Source organism: Equus przewalskii, chromosome 21 (genome assembly GCF_037783145.1).
Source record: "Equus przewalskii isolate Varuska chromosome 21, EquPr2, whole genome shotgun sequence".
NCBI classification, from domain to species: domain Eukaryota; kingdom Metazoa; phylum Chordata; class Mammalia; order Perissodactyla; family Equidae; genus Equus; species Equus przewalskii.
This window is the reverse complement of record NC_091851.1, coordinates 43626287-43645298: the sequence shown is the minus strand read 5'-3', so window position 1 is coordinate 43645298 and position 19012 is coordinate 43626287. Positions and strand designations below refer to the sequence as shown.

At 52.6% G+C, this 19012-nt stretch overlaps 1 long non-coding RNA gene across 1 annotated transcript; it reads left to right on the top strand.

Annotated features, from left to right (window-relative positions):
- Nucleotides 1-4706: 4706 nt before the first annotated feature.
- Nucleotides 4707-7041, top strand: LOC139078297 (uncharacterized). Its single transcript, XR_011531223.1, has 3 exons — nucleotides 4707-5274; nucleotides 6473-6628; nucleotides 6762-7041. It is a non-coding gene; the product is annotated as an uncharacterized lncRNA (long non-coding RNA).
- The last annotated feature ends 11971 nt before the right edge of the window (nucleotides 7042-19012 follow it).

Genomic DNA, 19012 nt, shown 5'->3' with positions numbered 1-19012 from the left:
GCTGCCCGGATTGGCAGTTGGGAGCTGAGTGGCCTCAGGCAAGTTGTTAACCTTTCTGTGCCTCAGTTTCCACATCTGTGAAATGGAAACAAAAACAGTACCTTGATCGAAGGGCTGTTGTGAGAATTAATACATAGAAAGTGTTTTATCCAGTTTCTGGCACAAAATAACCTCTTTGGACGAGTTGGCTATTTCTTTATTATTTCTCCACGGAATAGATATGCCTTAATTTATTTCATTTAACTTCTCCTTAAGCAACTAGCCCAGAGGAGGGATTTGAAGCCAAGGCCTGTGTGTAAGTTACAGAGCCCAGCCAGCTAACCAGGGTGGGAGCCTGGAAGCCTTAAGCATCCGGCTGGAAAGCCAAAAAGAAACGCATTTCATCAACACCAGCATTGCTGGCGAACGGCTTCTTGTAGGCAAAGGGCCTCGGACCTGACGTCTGAGTTCCAGCCCGGCTCCATCTGTAGCCAGGTGATGTCGGCTGGATCTCTCCCCGTCTCTGAGCCGCAGTTTCCCTGTCTACAAACTGGGGACAAGGAAGGCTCCGCTTGTAGGATCGCGACAGAACGTAGAGGCAGAGAGTGTACAGTAAATAAACCTCTCTGGCTGCAAGGTCAGAGAAGCTGGACTGGACGCCCAGACCAGCCGCTTCCTTGCTACCTGGGAAGTCACTTCACCTGTCGAAGCCTCAGTTTCCTCATCTAAAAAATGGGAGGGAAAAACAGCAGTTTTCCTGGGAATCAGACATAGGTCAGACGGTGCTGCCCTAACCCGGGAGCTGATGCTGTTGGCTCCGGGTCCCATTGCTGCCGGCCAAGCCTCAGTGGCTGCGGAGAGCACAGAAGCTTCCCGAGATGGCTCAGCTCAGGGCCTCTGAAGCCCCTCACTCCCGTTGGTGGGAACAGTGGAGCCCTTGGCCGCTGAGGACCTGTCCCTCCTTCCCAAAGTTAAAGTGACTAAAACCTGAGCATCGCGCTGTCGGCATGTTGTGCCATCGCTGCACTTACTGCTGAGGAAAATAACCTCAAAAGTAAGAACCGCTTAAAGCATGTGGACCATTAATCGTGTACATTTTAATATACTTGCTTTTAAAGATCATCTGGCACGCTGCAATGAGCACACATTACTTTTATAATGAAAGAAAATTAAACCAAGAAAATAATATAAAAGTTAAAATAAATAAACAAGGGTTTGTGTCATATGATCCATCAGCATTTTCTCCCAAGCCTCATTCATGGCCAGCAGGGGACACAGGGGTCTGGGTTCGAACCCGAGCTCTAACGCTTACTACTGCGTGATCCCAGCCAGTTGACACCGGGACTCGGATTCCTCAGCTGTATAAGAATATCTTACACAGAGTCACCATGTGACCCAGAAATCCTACTCATAAATAATAAATGCAAGAGAACTGAGAGCAAGTGTACACACAAAAGCTTGTACACGAGTGTCCATCGCAGCGCTGTTACAAGAGCCAAACAGTGACAACAACCCCAACACCCACCAACAGATGAACGGATAAACAAAATGTGGTGTGCCCGTATAATGGAATATTATTCAGCCACAAAAAAGAGGGAAGTATTGATGCCTGCTACAACACGGATGAACCTTGAAAACAAGATGCTGAGTGAAAGAAGCCAGACACAAACGGCCATACCTTGTGCGATTCTATTTATAGGAAATGTCCTAAACCGGCAAATCCATCAAGCCGGGAAGATTAGTGGTTGCCAGGGCCTGGGGGAGGGGAAAGGGGGAGTGGGTGCTTAATGGAGAGGAGGTTTCTGTTTGGAGTGAGGAAGATGGCGTGGAATTAGTGGTGATGTTCTCACAAAGCCGTGAATGCATTAGACGCTACCGGATTGCACACGTTAAAATGGTTAAAGTTTTGAATTTTTTATTCATGTAACAAAAATTCATATTTTACCTCAATAAAAAACACAAACAATCTCTACGCCCAAAGAGTTGGGTCGAAGATGAAATAACACGTGCGATGTATTCGCACAGTGACCGGCAGGTGATCGGAACCAGCTGAACCCGGCTCCCTGGAAATGGACGTGAAGACCTGCACAGTCTAGCCCCACCCCCGTTCACGCCGTCCAGCCTGAAACTCTCGCTCCAACAAGCCGACGAGCTGTCCTGGGCCTGGGAAGGCGGACAGAAACCCTCTCATGAACTCCTCCAATCTAGATTACACGGCACTCGAGGACTCAAGGGAAATTCAGGCCAAACAGGGAAATTGCAGGGGAAGAAGCTGCAGTAACGTGGAATAACCCAGAACAGTGTTGTATCCTCTTTCTTCCTAAAGCCCAGCTCAAGAAAATACAAGTCTTATGCGTGGCATTTTTTTCCCATTTAATAAGGAAAATCATTAAAGTGTGTCCCATAGAAAACATAAAATCTTACAATTTAGGCTCCACACTGTTGTGAATAACAGTGAGTGGAGAGCGCAGGCTCAGAACCGGACGCCTGGGGACACATCCTGCCTCTGGGGTCTGGGCTGTGGAGCCTCAAGCAAGTGGCTTCAGCTCTCTGTGCCTCAGTTTCCTTTTCTGTACCCACCTGATGGGGTGGCTGTGAGGATTACAGGCAAAGTCGTTGGGCCAGTGTCTGGCACAACATATGGGCTCTGTAAATGTTAGCTCTTATTAAAGACATCACTATCTGATAGCTATTCCTGAGAAAACACGCCCTATTTTTTTAGCCAACAAAATCTTAATTTCTGGGCAAACTTCAAGACTGCAACAGACAGGCAGAATTTTGTGTTTTTTTTGAGGAAGATTCGCCCTGAGCTATCATCTGCTGCCAATCCTCCTCTTTTTGCTGGGGAAGACTGGCCCTGAGCTAACATCTGTGCCCACCTTCCTCTACTTTATATGTGGGACACCTGCCACAGGATGGCTTGATGAGCAGTGTGTAGGTCCACACCTGGGACCCGAACCAGGGAACCCTAGGCTGCCGAAGCAGAGCACGAGAACTTAACCACTGAGCCACCGGGCTGGCCCCAGAGAGACAGATTTCTGATCCTTCAGTCTGAGATTTAATTTTGTGAGTGAGATGGGTCATCTTATGGAGCAGGGTTCTCCACTCTGGCACTACTGACATCTGAGGCTGGATCCTTCTTTGTTGTGGGGGCGTCCTGTGCATTGTAGGATGGTAAGTAGCATCCCTGGCCTCCACCCACCACATGCCCACCCCACCCCCACCTCCATTGGTGACAACCAAAAGTGTCTCCAGACATTGCCAAATGTCCCCTGGGAGCCAAATACCCCCCTGCTTAGAACCCCTGCTATAGAAGGAAAAATGAGGACAAAGTGAAAATCAACATTTTTTCTCGTATTTTCTCTGCTTCCAGAGAAGTCTTGAGAAACACCATATTGGGGTGAATTTGGAAAAATCACATTTTAGGGTGACAGATGACTGCTCAGCTTGGTGGCGATGACAAGACTTTTGAACCAAGAGTTTAAAAAATCCAGCATTCTGGCCTGGCTCTTCATCACCATATGTGTGACTTGAGATATATTTCTCGTTGCTCTCCCTCCATTTCATCACCCGTCACCTGGAGACAATGGCACACATCAAATGGATTCTCCAGAATAAATGGCCAAAAACTGAGCAAGTGTTCCCCAAATTTCAGTCCCTCACCTCCAGGATTTTTACTTGTACCCATAAAATACCTATATTATTATTATTCAACATTTTGTATAAATCAACCCCACTCCCTCCTCTTACTTTCTCATTTAAATACCCACTTTAGCTTCCACTTAAGCGATTATCTCTAAGTCATGTGTTCGAGGTGCTTGCTATATTTTTTCCAATATAATTAAAAGTAAATAGGTTAAATAAAAAAAGTTGTCTGTGTCCTACCTAAACTATGTCAGTGCCACCAGGGTGTTCATCACAGCCTTTGTGAAACATGGAAATAAACTCATACAAGTGAAAATCCTTTGCAATATAAAAAAACCATTTTTATATTATATATTTTATTATTGTCAGTAATATATATTTTTAATATTTATTATATTATACATGTACGATATGACTGTGATTAACTCGAACCACTATGTGATGACAGCACGATCTGGAACATTGGGAAGGAGACTGGCTGCTTCCTGTCCTGCTCTGCCACCGCCCCTCACCCCAACTTTCCCGCCACAGGGAGGGGCTGTGATGGAATTTCTGCCGTGGGCGGGGACACCGGCGACCGCCCTCCACGCAGGGCTACCTGGGGCCTGGAAACTCACCTCCGCACAGGGAGCTGGGCCGGCCTGGAGGTCTTCCCTGAAGGTCCCCGGCTCTCCAGGAAGCCCCTCGTTTGTTCGGGCGGACAGAGCAAATTCGATGAACCCGAAACATCCCCGGGTGCTCCGGAGGCCCCGACGCGGTCCGAGGCAGGAAGGGGCGCGTGCTCCTCCAGGAAGACGGCTGCGGGGGCTGCTCGGAGCTTCTTGGAGGGCCCTTGCCCTGCGGACAGGGCTTCAGGGGACTCCCCAGCCTTCTCTCAGCCCTCATCTCCAGCTCCCCAGAAGCAGGGGACATTGTTGTAACCCCAGCCATCCGGAGTCCACACCGCTTTCCAGAGAAGCACTGCGACCACGAGGGTGGCTGGGGGCCGCCATGCTGGTGCCGCAGAGCCCGCCGGGCCAAGGCCGCTGATTGGCTCAGGGCTGCCACGTGACCTACGCGGACCAATCAGAGGCGCCGTCTGCGGCGTTCGCGCGGGGAGACCCAGGTGTGCCGGGCTGAGGGTGGGAACGTCCCCAGGGGCCGTCCTGGGTGTCTGTCTTCTCCCGGCTGTACCCTGGAGCCCAGGCGGGCCCAGCAGGCCAGGCTGCCACGAAGTCACCCACCAATGGAAGTAGGAGCGTGGAGGTCCACAGACATGCTCACCGAGGCCTGGCTGCAGACGGGTTCTCAGCCAGGTTGACAGTTGGACCTGCCAGGGGGCACGGGGCCGCATCCCGGAGGTTGTCAGGGCTGGTCTGGGGTGGGGCCCGAGCATCTGAACAACCTGACGCTCCCCAGGTGATAGTCACGTGTGGCCCGTGCGGTGCCAGCTTCCGCTCAGGTTCCCGGAGATGCAGAGGTTCCCACGCCCACGTCTCCCCTCCGCCTGGGCCGGGAGGTGGGTCCTGTTGCCACAGCCCCGAGACTCCTGAGAAGGTGGCTGTAAAGGTTTCGCTCTTCTCCACTTCAGTAAACCTGGGTGGGCTGGGGAGAATGGGAAGGTTCCAGAAGCCACCTTGCACCTTGCACCTGTCTGCCCCTGGTGGCCAGGTAAGCTTTTTCATATTGTACGGCAAAGAAGGACAGTGATGACAGCGATTGCTCACATTTGCTGACTGCTCTGTCTGGGGTGGAATTAGGGTGGGGGGCAAAATGCACGGGGGCGCCAAAACCTCAGTCATCCAGATCACCCGGATTTCAGTGCAATGTTTTAAGAAACCAAAGGTAATGTAAAACAATCTGTGGTGGCCAACATACCAAAACTCTAAAATACAGACAGGATCAGTCACAGTGCTGTGCTGACTGTACTGGAACCTAAGGCCAAAGGAAAAATCAGTAAGACGGATCGGGTCTATTCATCTTGACTCCGGAGATTTTCAGCATCTCCCTCTCCAACCTTAGAATTTGCACGTGTGGTGAGGGCTTGGCTTGCCTCACTGGTTCCAGCTGGGCTTAGGGTGTGCCGGCCCTGGATGGGCCCTTAGTCCTCCTCCCGGCCTGGACAGCTCCAACAGCTTCTGCCCCCTCTCCCGGGCTCCACAGCCCCCACCCCCACAATCTGTTCTGCAGTTGGAGCCAGGGAGATTCTTTAAATGAAGATCAATCTCCTTCCTGTCCCATTCAGACACTTCTAACGGAGCCTTCCCTCTCAGCACAACAACCAGACTCTTTGCTCCAGAGCCTTACGCATTGTTGTCCCTGTTTCTCTAGCCTCTTCTGTCATTCTCCTCCCTCCCTTAGTTCCAGCACGTGGGCCACCTTGCTGTACCTGAAGCCTAGTCCTACCTCAGGGCCTTTGCATGGGCTTCGGCCTCTGCTGGAACATTTGGCCCTGGAGTATTTGCCTGGCTCACTCCATCCTCACTTCATTCAGGGCTCAACTCTAGTGTCACCTCTTCCAAGAGGCCTTCCCTGACCAACCATCTTGGTCCCTTTTGGGTACATCTCACCCTGTTCTCTTCATAGTATCATCATGGCCTGGAATTTTCTTATTTGTTAATCTATTGTCCCCTTATTGGTTAAAGTGTTTTTGTTGAGAATGTAACATCTATGAAGGTAGGGACCTGGTCTCTTCCCCACTGGATGCCCCGTGCCCAGCCTCTTTAAGCATAGTATTTTCAGAATGAAGCCCATTTTTCAGATGAAGAAACTGATCCCCAACTCTCCCCAAAGCTCTGAAGGAGTTTGCTCTGAACTCTAACCCGGGATCCCCTTTTTCCAGTCAGTCACTGGGGTTTTCTATTTGCAGCTTCCTGTCTCCCCATCATTTGAGCTCCCGCACCCTCAATCTGGCTCTGATTACCGGTTGCTGCCACCCACCCGCAGACTAACAAACATGGACCAGCTGTGCCGCAGGAAATCGCCTCCAACTCAGCCCGATGTGGCAGGGATGTCTTTAGTTAACGTAAATAGGCTTTTAACATTCATTTTTTTCTCTTTGTGCAAAATACCTATCATTAATTCTGACTCGCCAGATCAAACAGTTAACAACGTGTTGATCCCAGCTTACTTTCAAGTGATGTATTGTATCATTTCAGAGAGTTATGGAGGCTCGATACTTTCTTTGACAAACACGTCCAAGTCCGGAGAGAGGGGAGAGGGGAGAGGGGCTCACCAGCGGCCGGGGAGGAAGCAATTAACAGCTCCGCCCGAGGTTCCCGGCACCGTTGCGTCATCCCTCCACGTTTTATTGAACACTGGCTTTTTCTTTTGCATTCTGTTCTTTTTTTTTTTCAACCAAAGGAAATGAGCTTTTCTAATCCATCACTTTGAGCAACATCAGAGGTAGAGTGGAAAATAAAAAGGCTTCATTGAGCACTGTTGGGGCTTTTTCCTCCCTCCGTGGCTCTGCCGGCTCTTTTGTGAATGAACTTTTTCTTTCTTGTTGTTGTGGCCCTCTCTGTCTTACCAGGGAGGGCTCCATGGCTTTTCAGCATTTTGTACCCCAAATACCAATAGTTCCAAGACAAGGACACATACTCAATGCCTCTAGGATCCAAATGAGTATATAAGCCGGTGACATAGTTTAGGTATAAGACATTAGGGAGTGGTGGGGACTGTGGCAAACTACAGAACTCATGCCCCACCTGAAGGGGCTGCCATTACTCAGAGCCACATGATGGCTATTTGGGGCCCATATTTCATGAGGACCTGAAAGTCTGGATTTTTTTGGTAAAAACTTAAAAACACTACACAGGCCAAACAAAAACAGACAGAGGACTAGAGGCCTCCCGTTTACGAGATCTGCTCCCTGGCTGAGCTTACGCTGGAGCCTGCTCAGCCTCTGGGTACCAGTCAGTGGGTGAAGGAGTTGGAGAAGCCCCAGAGGAAACGAGATACATCCTCTGGGAAAATTTATTTTATTAGAAGGTTTTTTGGGAGGAAAGTTTGTGGAATTTCCGATAGACAACTGATAGACAACTAAAAACATCACTTTTATATCAAAACAAACTGAGATGGATTATAGAGCCGAGTGTAAAAATCAAATCAAAAAGCTCCAGAACTTCAAAGAAATTTTATTGCTCCTTTTCATCTGGTATTGAGCATTTTGATGGGAAAGTTGAGAAACCCAAGAGACCTGATTTTCCCATCCGTGAATCAGGTGTAATAACAGGACCTGCTTGTGGGGTCGTTTCGAGGGATCAAAGAGATAATGTGAATGAAGTTCCTGGCCTCCCCGAGCAGCCAGCCTTCCTGCTGGTGCTCCCTCCCAAATCCTTGTCTTGGATTTGATCTTCTGTCTCCCTGAGAAATCCGTGAATTTTAACCGGCCCCAGAACAGACAGGGGCATGGCCTGTACTCACAACCTTCGTAGCAGCTCTCCCGGGTTCCTGAACATCCTCTTCTGCTAGCTCTTGGAATTTTCGCTTCCTCTGGGATGTTGAGCCACGTGTTGGACACAGCTCCTCTCAGTTCCACTGCTGGGTGTAGGCAGACACACAGTAGGAGCACATTGAAATTTGGTGGAGACAAAAGCTTGCAAATTAGTTTCCCAAACAGGCCATCTGCTTTAGTGAAAATCATTTCTGGCAGAATTTTGATGAGATTCGAGCATGTTGAGTGATTTATGGAGCTGTTAAACATACACTAAATCAATCTTGCTCTTTTTTTTTTTTAAGGGTGGGAGTGGAGAAGTGACATCCTTAAGGGAAAAATAAAGTCTCTGAGATAGAATTTGCAACCTGGGGCCTGACATTGCAGGGAAAATGGCCACTGACTGCTGTAATACGAACCCAGCCAGTCAATTTGAGTATGATAGTTTTAATGTTCCCCAAATCTTGCAAAATGTGTATCCAATTAACCACTACTGAAGGGCCTTATTTATAAAATAATACTTTTGTGGTCAGGTTGCACTTTTTCCATTCATTTCTGGTGCACGGGGCTCAAGTTGCAGATTCCGCCTGTGATTAATAGAGACAAACATCAGATTTCTGCGGGCATCCAGGCGCTGGGTGGAGTCCGGCAAGCAGCTTTCCATGTGGAGCTCCAGCCCGGAGCCCTCTCATTTCGGCCTCTCCCGCGGACGCTGGGGTGAGGGAGGGTTGTAAGACGTGTGTGGGGTGGGGGTGGGGGTTGGCAGGGGGCCATGCAAGCAGTAAGAGGAAAAGTCCTTTTTCTGGGACATGAGTGGGTACAGATGCCTTGCAATCCAGGCAGGCCCCGACATCCCCTTGGCTAGTTGGAGGGGAGTCTGAAGAATTGTGTGGTACGTGGGCAGTTGCTCCCTGGCCCACTCGAGGGGTGAGTCCCTTTTGTAAATCCAGTTTGGGTCCTGCTAATGCTGTGTGTGTCCTTCTCGGGTGCTCACTGCGTTGCCGTAGTGGAGGCCCCGTTCATAAGGTGGGGATTAGGGTTTGGAGCGGATAAGAAAGTCAGCGACGATCCCGTGCAGGGGTTGACAAGCGTTTTCAGCAAAGAGCCAGAGAATAAGTACTTTCAGCTTCGCAGGCCAGACCATCTCCCTCGCATCTTTCAGTCCCGCCGTGGTAGCCAAGCACGGGATGTGAGCAGATGGGCGTGCTGTCCCAATAATGCTTTATTGACAACAGCAGGTGCTGGGCTGGATCTGGCCCACGGGCCCTGGTTTGCCAACCCTGGTTTAGCCCAGTGGGAGCAGAGACGCACGGAACCGGAGCAAGCTGACCTCCTCATCCAGGGCCGGAGGAAGCTCGCGTCCGCAGTGGGTGTGAGTTTCTGTCTGCTGTCTGTGCGCAAGGGCCATAACCCTGACTGAAGTTCCTTTCTCTTTCCAGCCCCTGTGCAGGCACCTACTTTTAGGGGTTTGGGCTGCTCCCCTCCCTGGAGTGTTGCTTAGGGGCCCGTATAGCTGCAGGGGGTCAAGTGGCATCTGGGCCAGGCTGTGCCCAGGTGCCCTATGCCCTGGTCCTCAGTTCTCACTGGTGCCTCTGTGTCCCGAGAGCAGAACGTCTCCGGGGAAGCCTTCTGTGCATATGGCGGGGCTTGCACAGAGGAAACTCCGTGGATCTCCCCAGCACACCAGACCCATGTTCCTTACACAGCTGCCCCTTCGTGCGTCTGGGCTGGCCAGTCCCCGCATCCTCTTCCACAAGTGGGTGGCATAGGTTCTCTGTGCTCTTGGATCCCCGGAGTATCAGGAGGCTCCTCACCCACCTCTGCCTGACTTCGGGAGTCCTGGGGAGAGGGGGAGGGTGCAGACTTCCGGCAAGTCCATCCTCATGTTAGTCAGCTCTTGACACAGTGGCGCCGTGTAACGCGCTGTCCCTGAGCTTGGTGGCTTGCAGCAACAAGGTGGGTCGATTGTGGCTCGGCCGACCCAGGCTGGGCTCTGTGCTTCAGGCTGATGGTCTGCTGGGCTGGGTCACAAGGCACGGGTGGGCTCACTCAGCTCCATGTGTGTTTGCTCTGGGGCCCAGGCTGAGGGGGCAGCGGCTGATCACAGGCATGTTCTTCTCGTGTCAGATCACTGGGGCACAAGAGCCAAGCCGAAGCAGGCAACATGTTAAAGGCCACTGTTTGTTTCACATCCACTGATGTTCACTGGTCAAAGCAAGTCACATGGCCAAGTCCATGGTCAACAGGGTTGGGAGGGATATTCTGCCCATACTGCGAAGGAGAGGGGAGTCACTATTTGCTGAACAATAATCCAAAACTAACACTATCACTATCACAACCATTACACATATCTGTTAGGAATGCTTTCGTTAGCAAAGAACAGAACACTCAGTCAACATAGCTTAAATTATGGATTTAGTAATCTCACCAGTCTTCTGGAGACAGATGGTGCCAGGATTGGTTTGATGCCTTAACATCAGCAGTGGCCTCCTCCTGGCCTGCCATCCCTGTGCTTGGTGCTGTCTCATGGTGGCAAAATGGCTGCCACGTTTCCAAGTCAAGCATCCCTAACATGACAGCTTTCCAAGCAGGAGAACAAGGCAGGCTCTTTTCCTCCCACACCTTGCTCTTGTCAGGGAGGGAAATCTTTGCTTTCAATTCCATGCAGGCCTGACTCCTCTGCCTCCTGATGTCCTTTGTCTCAGGTCTACCAGCACAGTCCCTGAGCAAAGAATCCACAAAGAATCTTTGAGATGAGAAGGGAGACTGGGAATTGCATCAGCTTTTGTTTGTGATACAGCAATGCTGAGGGCAGAATGGCCCCCCAAAGATGCCCACACCCTCACCCCTGGAACCTGTGAGTGTGGTGTGGTCCGTGGCAGACGGGACTCTGCCGACCTGATCAAGGTGATGGGCCTTAAGGCAGGGGATTATCCTGGATTTTCCAGTTAGGCTCACTTTACTCTCATGAGCCCTCAAAAGCAGAGAACTTTCGCTGGCTGGACTCAGAGATGTGGGGATGGGAAGACAGATTTGAAGCACGGTTGCTGGAGGGGCCACGTGGCAGGCACGAGAAGGAATGCGGGCAGCCTCAAGGAGCACAGACCTGCCCCCGGCCGTCAGCCAGCGGGGACTGGGGACCACGGTCCTACAGCCACAAGGAGCCGAATCTGGCCAGCAACCCAAACGAGCCTGGAAGCGGATTCCTCCCCAGAGCCTCCAGGACAGAGGGCAGCCCTGCTGACCTGGACTTTGGCCTTGCGGGACCGAGCAGAGGACCGGATCCTGTCTGACTGCTGACCTGCAGAGGGGGCAGCGAGCTGTCAACGAGTGGTGGTTGTTTCAGCTATGGAGTTGGTGGTGGTTCATTTGGGGAGCAATAGTAAACTAACACAAATGGCATTTCTCCTTCCCGTGTCCTGGGTGGCCAATGGAGATGACGGGTGTGACCTTGGCCCCGTGAGCTTCCAGCTGCAAACCCCTGCTTTCTTTACCCCTAGGTCCTGCCTGGCAGTGACTGAGTTGGGAGTTGATCCCAGGGTGGATTAGCTGGGTGGACAGAGTGAGAAGTTTCCTATGGTGGGCAGCTGGGGCCTCCGGGGACAGTGTCCGACCTGCCCGCGAGTTATCCCATGAGGGAGCCAGACCACTTACCACCTGCCCCTGTCAGTCATTGCCCGAGGGCCGCTCGCTCCCACGAGGATGTCACCCCTGGCGCATCTGCGAAGTGGCTGCAGGCAGGCGCTGCATTGGAAGCTGTCAGGTCAGAGGCCCAGGAAGCGTGGAGGCTGAGGGGATCTGGGTGGAGTCCCGGCAGCATTTGCCAGAGTCCTCCCCATAATTCCTCTGCCACTTCCGGTTGCACATGAAACAAGTGTCTTTCCAGGTCGGTGAGTGTGCTGTCGTCACATCCACCTCCCAGGCTGCAGACCATGGCTCCACAAAGCTGCCATTCTGCATTCACCTGTCTCGGGGTTCCCTTCACAAAGAGACTTGCAATAATAGCTTTTTTGAGAGCTCCATCCTACAGATTTCTGAAAGCTCCTTGTCCGTTCAAAGTTCCCTTCTCTCGGTGGGCGGGTGAGGCTGAGCGCACACAGCCCGGCCGCCTGCTGGTCCTGCGGGTGAAGCCAGACGAGGAGGCATGCACACTGGGCGCGGTGCGGCCGGGAGAGGCCTGTGCTCAGTGGAGGCAGCGGGCGGGTCCCAGAGGGATGGGGAGCCGCCTGGCCCGGGAACGGCCTCGACTGCCAGAGGGAGGCATCCATGTATGGAACGAGACAGATTTCCCAAAATGCAATGCAGTGTGTTTGTTTTATTTCCTGGTGGGAGTAAGATTGACCCCATAAAACCAATGGTTTATCTGCAGGCCCTGGAATACACACCAGCCTATGGGGGGTGATCAGAGAGCGTGCGAGGGAAATACGAGGCCTTTGGGTCGCAGGGTAGCAGGGGGCCTTGCTTTGGGTGATGGAACTGAGAGTCCTTCCACCAGCGAGTGGAGCCAACGTCGCCCTGGGAACACTCAGCCTGCGAGTGCTCCGCCTGGAACCTTCCACTGCAAAATCCGGGCCTCCCGCCCCCTCGCTGCCCTCCCTCCCACCACCCCTCTGCCCTGCCCGAGGGGCCGCTCCCCGTCCCATTCCAGGGAGGGGGCTGACAGCCCTCCAAGTTCTGCAGGCGCCCTTGTTACCAATGGGGCCACCCCTGCTGCCTTGCATCATGCTGAACGTCCAGGAGGCCATCGCTGGGGGTCCTGGGATCCCAATCCGGGTAGAAGTTGTTCTGCCAGTTCATTTATTTATCTCATCACCAAACAGTTATTTGTTGAGTGTCTGCATGTGCCGCCCTCTGGCCAGCTGTGGGGCCCCGAGGGGAGCAGAGACAGACCCTGCATCGTGCTGGTGGCTCCGAGACAGCACAGGCAGAAAACGCCAATGAGCAAAGCAGGGACGTCTGCGTGATAGTAAGAGCTGTGCGGTAAGTAAGTAGAATGAGGGGGTCGTGAGTGACCGGGGCAGGGGACAGGCTCTCAGTGAGGAGGCAGGGTCCGTCGAGGAATGGGGGGACCAGGCGTCCACACCCCGAAGGTGCTGGGTGAGGACACGGTGACACTGCGGGCAAGAAGGAGAGCGATGAGAAGTGAGGCCACCTGGTGGGCACAGCGGATGACCAGAAGCCTCGACCTGTAGGGGGAAGAGGCCAGTGAAACGGGGCCCGGGTGACGCACCTGCTGCGAGCCTTAGCAGAGAGGAGCAGGCTGTGTCGCGACTGTGGCCGACACACTCACTGCTCACTCGATCCAGAAGTTACTGAGCAGCCGCTCTGTGCCTGGCACTCTCTTAGCTGCAGGGGTCGGAGCAAGGCCCCTGACAGAAAGGCCCTGTTGTTACAGGGCTTGTGTTCCGGAATGGCGTCTCTCAACCCCCACACCACTGACATTCGGATGACCCTCTGCTGTGGGGCTGGCCTGTACCTTGAACAGCGTCCAGCAGCGTCCCTGGACTTCGCCCACTGATGCCAGCAGCATCCTACCCTGAGCTGTGACAGCCCTGTGCCTGCAAACGTTGCCAGCTGTGCGCGGGGATGCTCACCCCCAGTGAGAGCCCTGCTCTGAATGCTGCCAGCCTGGCTCGTGTTTGGAGCACGTCCTGGATTTCTGAGAGCGAGATCTGCCTGCGGGCGTTTGGTTGGGGGAAGGGCCCTGGGATAACGTGTGGGGACTGAGGGCAGCAGGCTGGGCAGGGGCCTCAAATGGTGATGTGGTGGCCACGGGGGCTTCACCGCTCCCACGGGGGCTCTGGAGCTTGGTGCTGCTGCCGTTGTCCCACCTCAATCGAGGGGCCCAGCCTCTAAGCCCCCATTAACCTGCCCATGAGGCACAAGGCTGGTGTCCCGGGCTGGGGGTGTGAGGTTGGGGATACGGCCCTCTTCAGCAGGGCAAGTCCCGGGGAGAGACTCAGCCGAGAGCCGTGGCTGCCAGCTCCACGTGGCAGCTGGGGCAATGAAGGCCGGGGCCCTGGACAGAGGGGACGGTGTCTGGACAGCCAGTGACTGTCCTTGCAATGGCTGTCGGTGCCGTGGGGGCCTCGGGTTAGCACAGGAAGGCCTTTCACGTGCAGGCAAAGCAGTTGGGAACGTCCCATTTAATTTCAGGACTCCTGGGGAGCATCCTGGCCTCAACACAGGTCCTGAGGTTTCTACAAGGGGAGTTGATGTACTTTTTACAAATTGAGGTAAAATTCACGTAACACAAAATGAACCGTTTTACAGTGTACGATTCAGCGGCATTTAGTATGTGCACAAGGCCGTGCAACCATCCCCTCTGTCTGGTTCCAAACATTTGCATCGCCCCAAAAGGAAGGCCCGTACTCATGAAGCAGTCTTCCCCTTTCTCTCCGCCCAGCCCAGGCAGCCGCGAATCTGCGTCTGTCTCTGCGGATTTACTGTTCTGGGTGTTTCATATACAGGGGGTCACACACCACGTGGCCGTTTGTGCCTGGCTGCTTTCTCTTGGCCTTGTGTTTTCGAGGCTTGAGCTCAGGTTTACAATGTAGACGCCCCTGGGCGTGGTAACACCGTGTCTTAAGTGACTGGTGTTGGTCCTTTCTTGAGCGTGGGCATTGGTTTCCTGACGCCCTTCTTTTGCACTGAGCAGTAGAAATCCAGCTGCAGAATCATCACACATGGAGGGCCCCCCTCCCCCGGGGGGTGCCCAGCATCTGCAATTTTAAAAGGTCAACGCCCACTTCTGAGGATGCCCCCAGGCTCCGAACCTCTGGGAAATGATTTTGCTTTGTGCCCCATCATCTAATTTAACACTGAGACCTGTATAATAATATTGCCTAGAAAATAATATATTCACAATTGCAACAATAATTGTCCTCCCCTCACCATTTAATAGTTGAGGACACAGCAGGTCAGAGAGGCTCAGTGCATTGCTCATGGTTACTGAACAGCAGGCTGGGAGCAGAGCCACATTTTCTTGACTCTCAAGGGCCTAAAGAATTAGGGGAGAGGGGCTGGCCTGATGGTGTAGTGGTTAAGTTCTCATGTTCCGCTTCAGCAGTCCGGGGTTCACTAGTTCGGATCCCAGGTGCGGACCTACGCACCGCTCATCAAGCCATGCTGTGGTAGGCATCCCACATAAAATCAAGGAAGATGGGCACGATGTTAGCTCAGGGCCAGTCTTCCTCAGCAAAAAGAGGAGGATTGGCAGCAGATGTTAGCTCAGGGCTAATCTTCCTTAAAAAAAAAAAAAAAAGAATCAGGGGTGGGGCGGTTGGCAAGGAGGGGAAAGGAGATGAGCGAGTCCAGAGACAGTGCTTCGTGTTCAGCAGACCCTTCTGACTTTCCTCCTGGGCTCCCAGGAGTGACTTGCAGCTCAGGGCTGCGGTGTGACCCGTTTGCCCAGTGCAGGGTGCGAGCAGGGCACCTCCACGCCAGGCCTCCTGTAGGACGTCCACCCCCACCCTCTCTCTCTGTGCATTGGTCAGCTGCAGCCCCTCCTGATGGGAAGGTCCTGGAGGCCTGGTCACAACTGGAAGGAAAACCATCTCCCGTCACAGACTGAGATGAGCACAGGAAGGAAACTCTTACCGTGCAGGTCGGTTTCCAGTGGCTGCTGTAACAAATTATCCAGAACTCAGTGGCTTAAAGCAGCACAGATTTATTGCTTTACAGCTCTGGAGGTCAGAGATCCTAAAATCGAGGTGTTGGCTCATCTTCACTCCTTCTGGAGCCTCTAGGAGAATCCATCTCCTTGTCTTTCCAGCCTCTAGAGCCGCCTGCATTCCTTGGCTCCTTCCTCCATCTGCAGAGCCAGGAACGGAGCATCTTCAAGTCTCTCTCCTCTGCCGTCTCCTTCTCTGACTCTGACCCTCGCGCCTCCCTCTTTTAAGGGCTCTTGGGCCCACCCTGGTCATCTAGGGTAACCCCCTCACCTCTGACCTTGACCCTCGCGACTCCCTCTTTTAAGGGCTCTTGGGCCCACCCTGGTCATCTAGGGTAATCCCCTCACCTCAGGATCTTTAATCACATGTACAAAACCCCTTTTGCCATGTGAGGTGTCGTACTCACAGGCTCTGGAAATTAGGACGTGATCACCTCCAGGGGGCCCCCGTTCAGCCTGCCGTGCTGTGTAAGCCACTGTGGTTTGGGGACCATTTGTCACAGCAGCACACAAGCGTCACTTCTCCTGTTGCCTGGGGGGATGTTGCCCACCAGCATCAAACGTCTCCATCTTCCGCTTGTGCCGCGCTCAGACCCGAGTGCAGATGGAGGAACAGTGAGATGGGTGTCCTTGGAAGGACAGCCACTCCTCTTTGAGTGGAGTGTGGATGCCCATCAGGAATTGCTCTGTTCAAAGTTCCAGCTGCGTCTCAGATGCTAATGGTAAAAGGAAGACTGGGCTAGAACTCAGGAGCACTGACCTCTGGTGCCCACTCAGTGACCAGAAGGCTCAGAGCAATTTGCTTTCCCTCCGGGAGCCTCACTCACCTCCTCTGCCAAGCGAAGGGCTTTGCCACGTTCAGGGTCAGGAAGCACGGCCCACGGGCTTCCCTGCACTGTGCTGTGCCCACAGGAGACACCACCGACCACGCAGCAGCAGAGTGCCTGGCTTGTTAAGTTCGGCCTCCGAGTTGCACACCTGCGCAGGGTGGTGCCCCAGCGGCCGTCGCCCCCGGGGTGAGACCCAGCTGAATTCTGAGGCCTACGTGGTCTCGAAGGTCTATTTTATTTTTTTGCATTCTGTGAAACCATGATTTTCTGAGCAACCTAATCCCAGCAGGAGGAGGGTCGACCAGGTTGTGGAATTCCAGAAAGTTCCTCCCAACGGTTAGAGCTGCTGGGCTCAAGAAGGCCCCGGGCAGCCTCCTCTGGGGAGCCAGGCCCTCCCTGTAGCCCAGCTTCTAAATTACATGTTTCAAATTTCCCTTCCGCTGGCTTGGGGTGGGGGAGGGTTATTCGCTTGACAAGCATGGGATACAAATAATATTTCTCTTGGAGAATTCTCTCGTTCCCAGGCCGTTTCCCTGGGCTGTCAGAGTCTGAGGCTCTGCAGGGTGTTGTTGAGTTTCTGAAACCCACGGAGCCCCCGTCAAGGTCACTCAGGCCCCCGGGCTGGAGCTTTATTCTTGCTGATCACAGGCGCACCCCCACCCCACCCCAAGCCGCTCTACCCCCCATATGTCCCCTTGCTCCGTCTCTCATCATCCCGGGAACCCGGACTTCTGGGCCTGGGCTGGGCTTTCCTTGCCGGGCAGGACCGCTGATGCTGTGAAAACTGGCCTTTCCTCTCCTTCATGTCTCTGTGTGTGTTATTTAAACATTTTTGCCTAAGTTTTCCTGCGTTTGCTACAATCCTTAGAGTGTTTTACAAAGTGTTGATATTTTAATGTTCAGGATTTGTTTGAATATTATGTTTTAGCAAACAGGTTTGCCGATCATCAGATCCTGCTTACGTAATAGGCATTTATGAAGTCCAATTAAATCGAATTATAGGATAGAGGTTATTACAGGCACAGGCTCTGGGGCCAGGCTGTCAGCTGAGTGACCTTGCGTAAGTTATTTAATCTTCCTGAGTCTCAATTTCATCCAAAAATGAGGATAATAATAGTACCTGTTTGTGGTAAAATCTGCTAATTATCTCTCACTACACTTCTCCCTTAGCAAGTAAACGCTGATTCTTACCTGAACCTGTAAACAGCTGGAATAAAAACTATATTTTGCAGCTTTTCTTACACTGAAGTTACACGACTGAATTCTGTCAAAAGGGGCATCAGCTGGTATGCTAGAAAGTGTCCTGAGGGAGGGAGTGTGCCCTTCTTTGTGGCTTCTTCCTTCTTGTTGGCTGGAGTTGTATGTAATGGCTGGATCTCCAGCAGCCTTCTTGGACCATGGGAGTGACCTTCGGAATGGAGGCCACACGTGGTAGAACAAGAGGGAAGGCTGGGGGTCCTCCAGTCTGAGCCTTGCATTGCTTACTCTGGATTTTTTAATTTTCTTCAAACCACTGGTAATTTGGATTTTCGGTCACTTACTTATATTGGACTTGATGCTAACTGATACATTGACCTCAAAAGGTTGTTTTGAAGATTAAATGAGTTAAGAGATGGGTTAAGAGCTTTAAAATGCTTAGTGCATAGTCCAGGACAGAGTTAGCCCTCAGTGTGCGGTGGTTGTTACTTTTATTACTTTTATTATTCTTGTTAGCAAAAATAAGGTCACATTTGAGTTGTTATATTTCTCACAAGAGAAACCCAAGCTGACTTCCATGTAGGATTTGAGTCTCTGATGCCCTGAGGGTGTGCCACGGCCCCCAACTCATTCGGATCTAGAGCGTAGTCCGTACTCTGCCATCCTGCTGGGGTTCCAGATGAAACACGGAATACCCGTCAGATCTGAACTCCAGGTCAACAACAAACAATGAATATGTCTCAAATATTTCGTGGGACATATTTATACTAAAACATTATTTATTATTGATCTGAAATTCACATTTAACTGGGAATCCTGTATTTTTGTTTGCTAAATCTGGGAACCCTGGCCCCCACCCCTCTCTCACTGCCTGAGGAGGGCCTGTGACAGGTGGGGCTCCTCGGGAAGCAGACCCTGAGACAAACGGCTGTGCAGGAGCTCGCCGGGAGCGCGATGAGCGTGTGGGTGGAGGAGGAGTTGGGCGGTGGGGCTGTCAAAACAGAGGCCTCCGCCGACCCCATGGGGGGCTCTGGAGTGGGGATGCCCTGCAGAGTGGTCATGAGCCGGGCAGCGGGCCTGGGCGTTTCGCCCTGGCTTTGGATGCACGCCACCCAAGAAGGGGCCTGACCGTGCAGGTGGTGGATGTCAGAGGCTGAAGGCAGCCCTTGGAGGGTCTCAGCACCAGCCAGCGACACTCCCAACAGCCGTGAGGGGAGGACCTCAGTGGCACACCGTCTACTTCAGGCCTAGAGCATTATCTCAGAAGATGCCCTC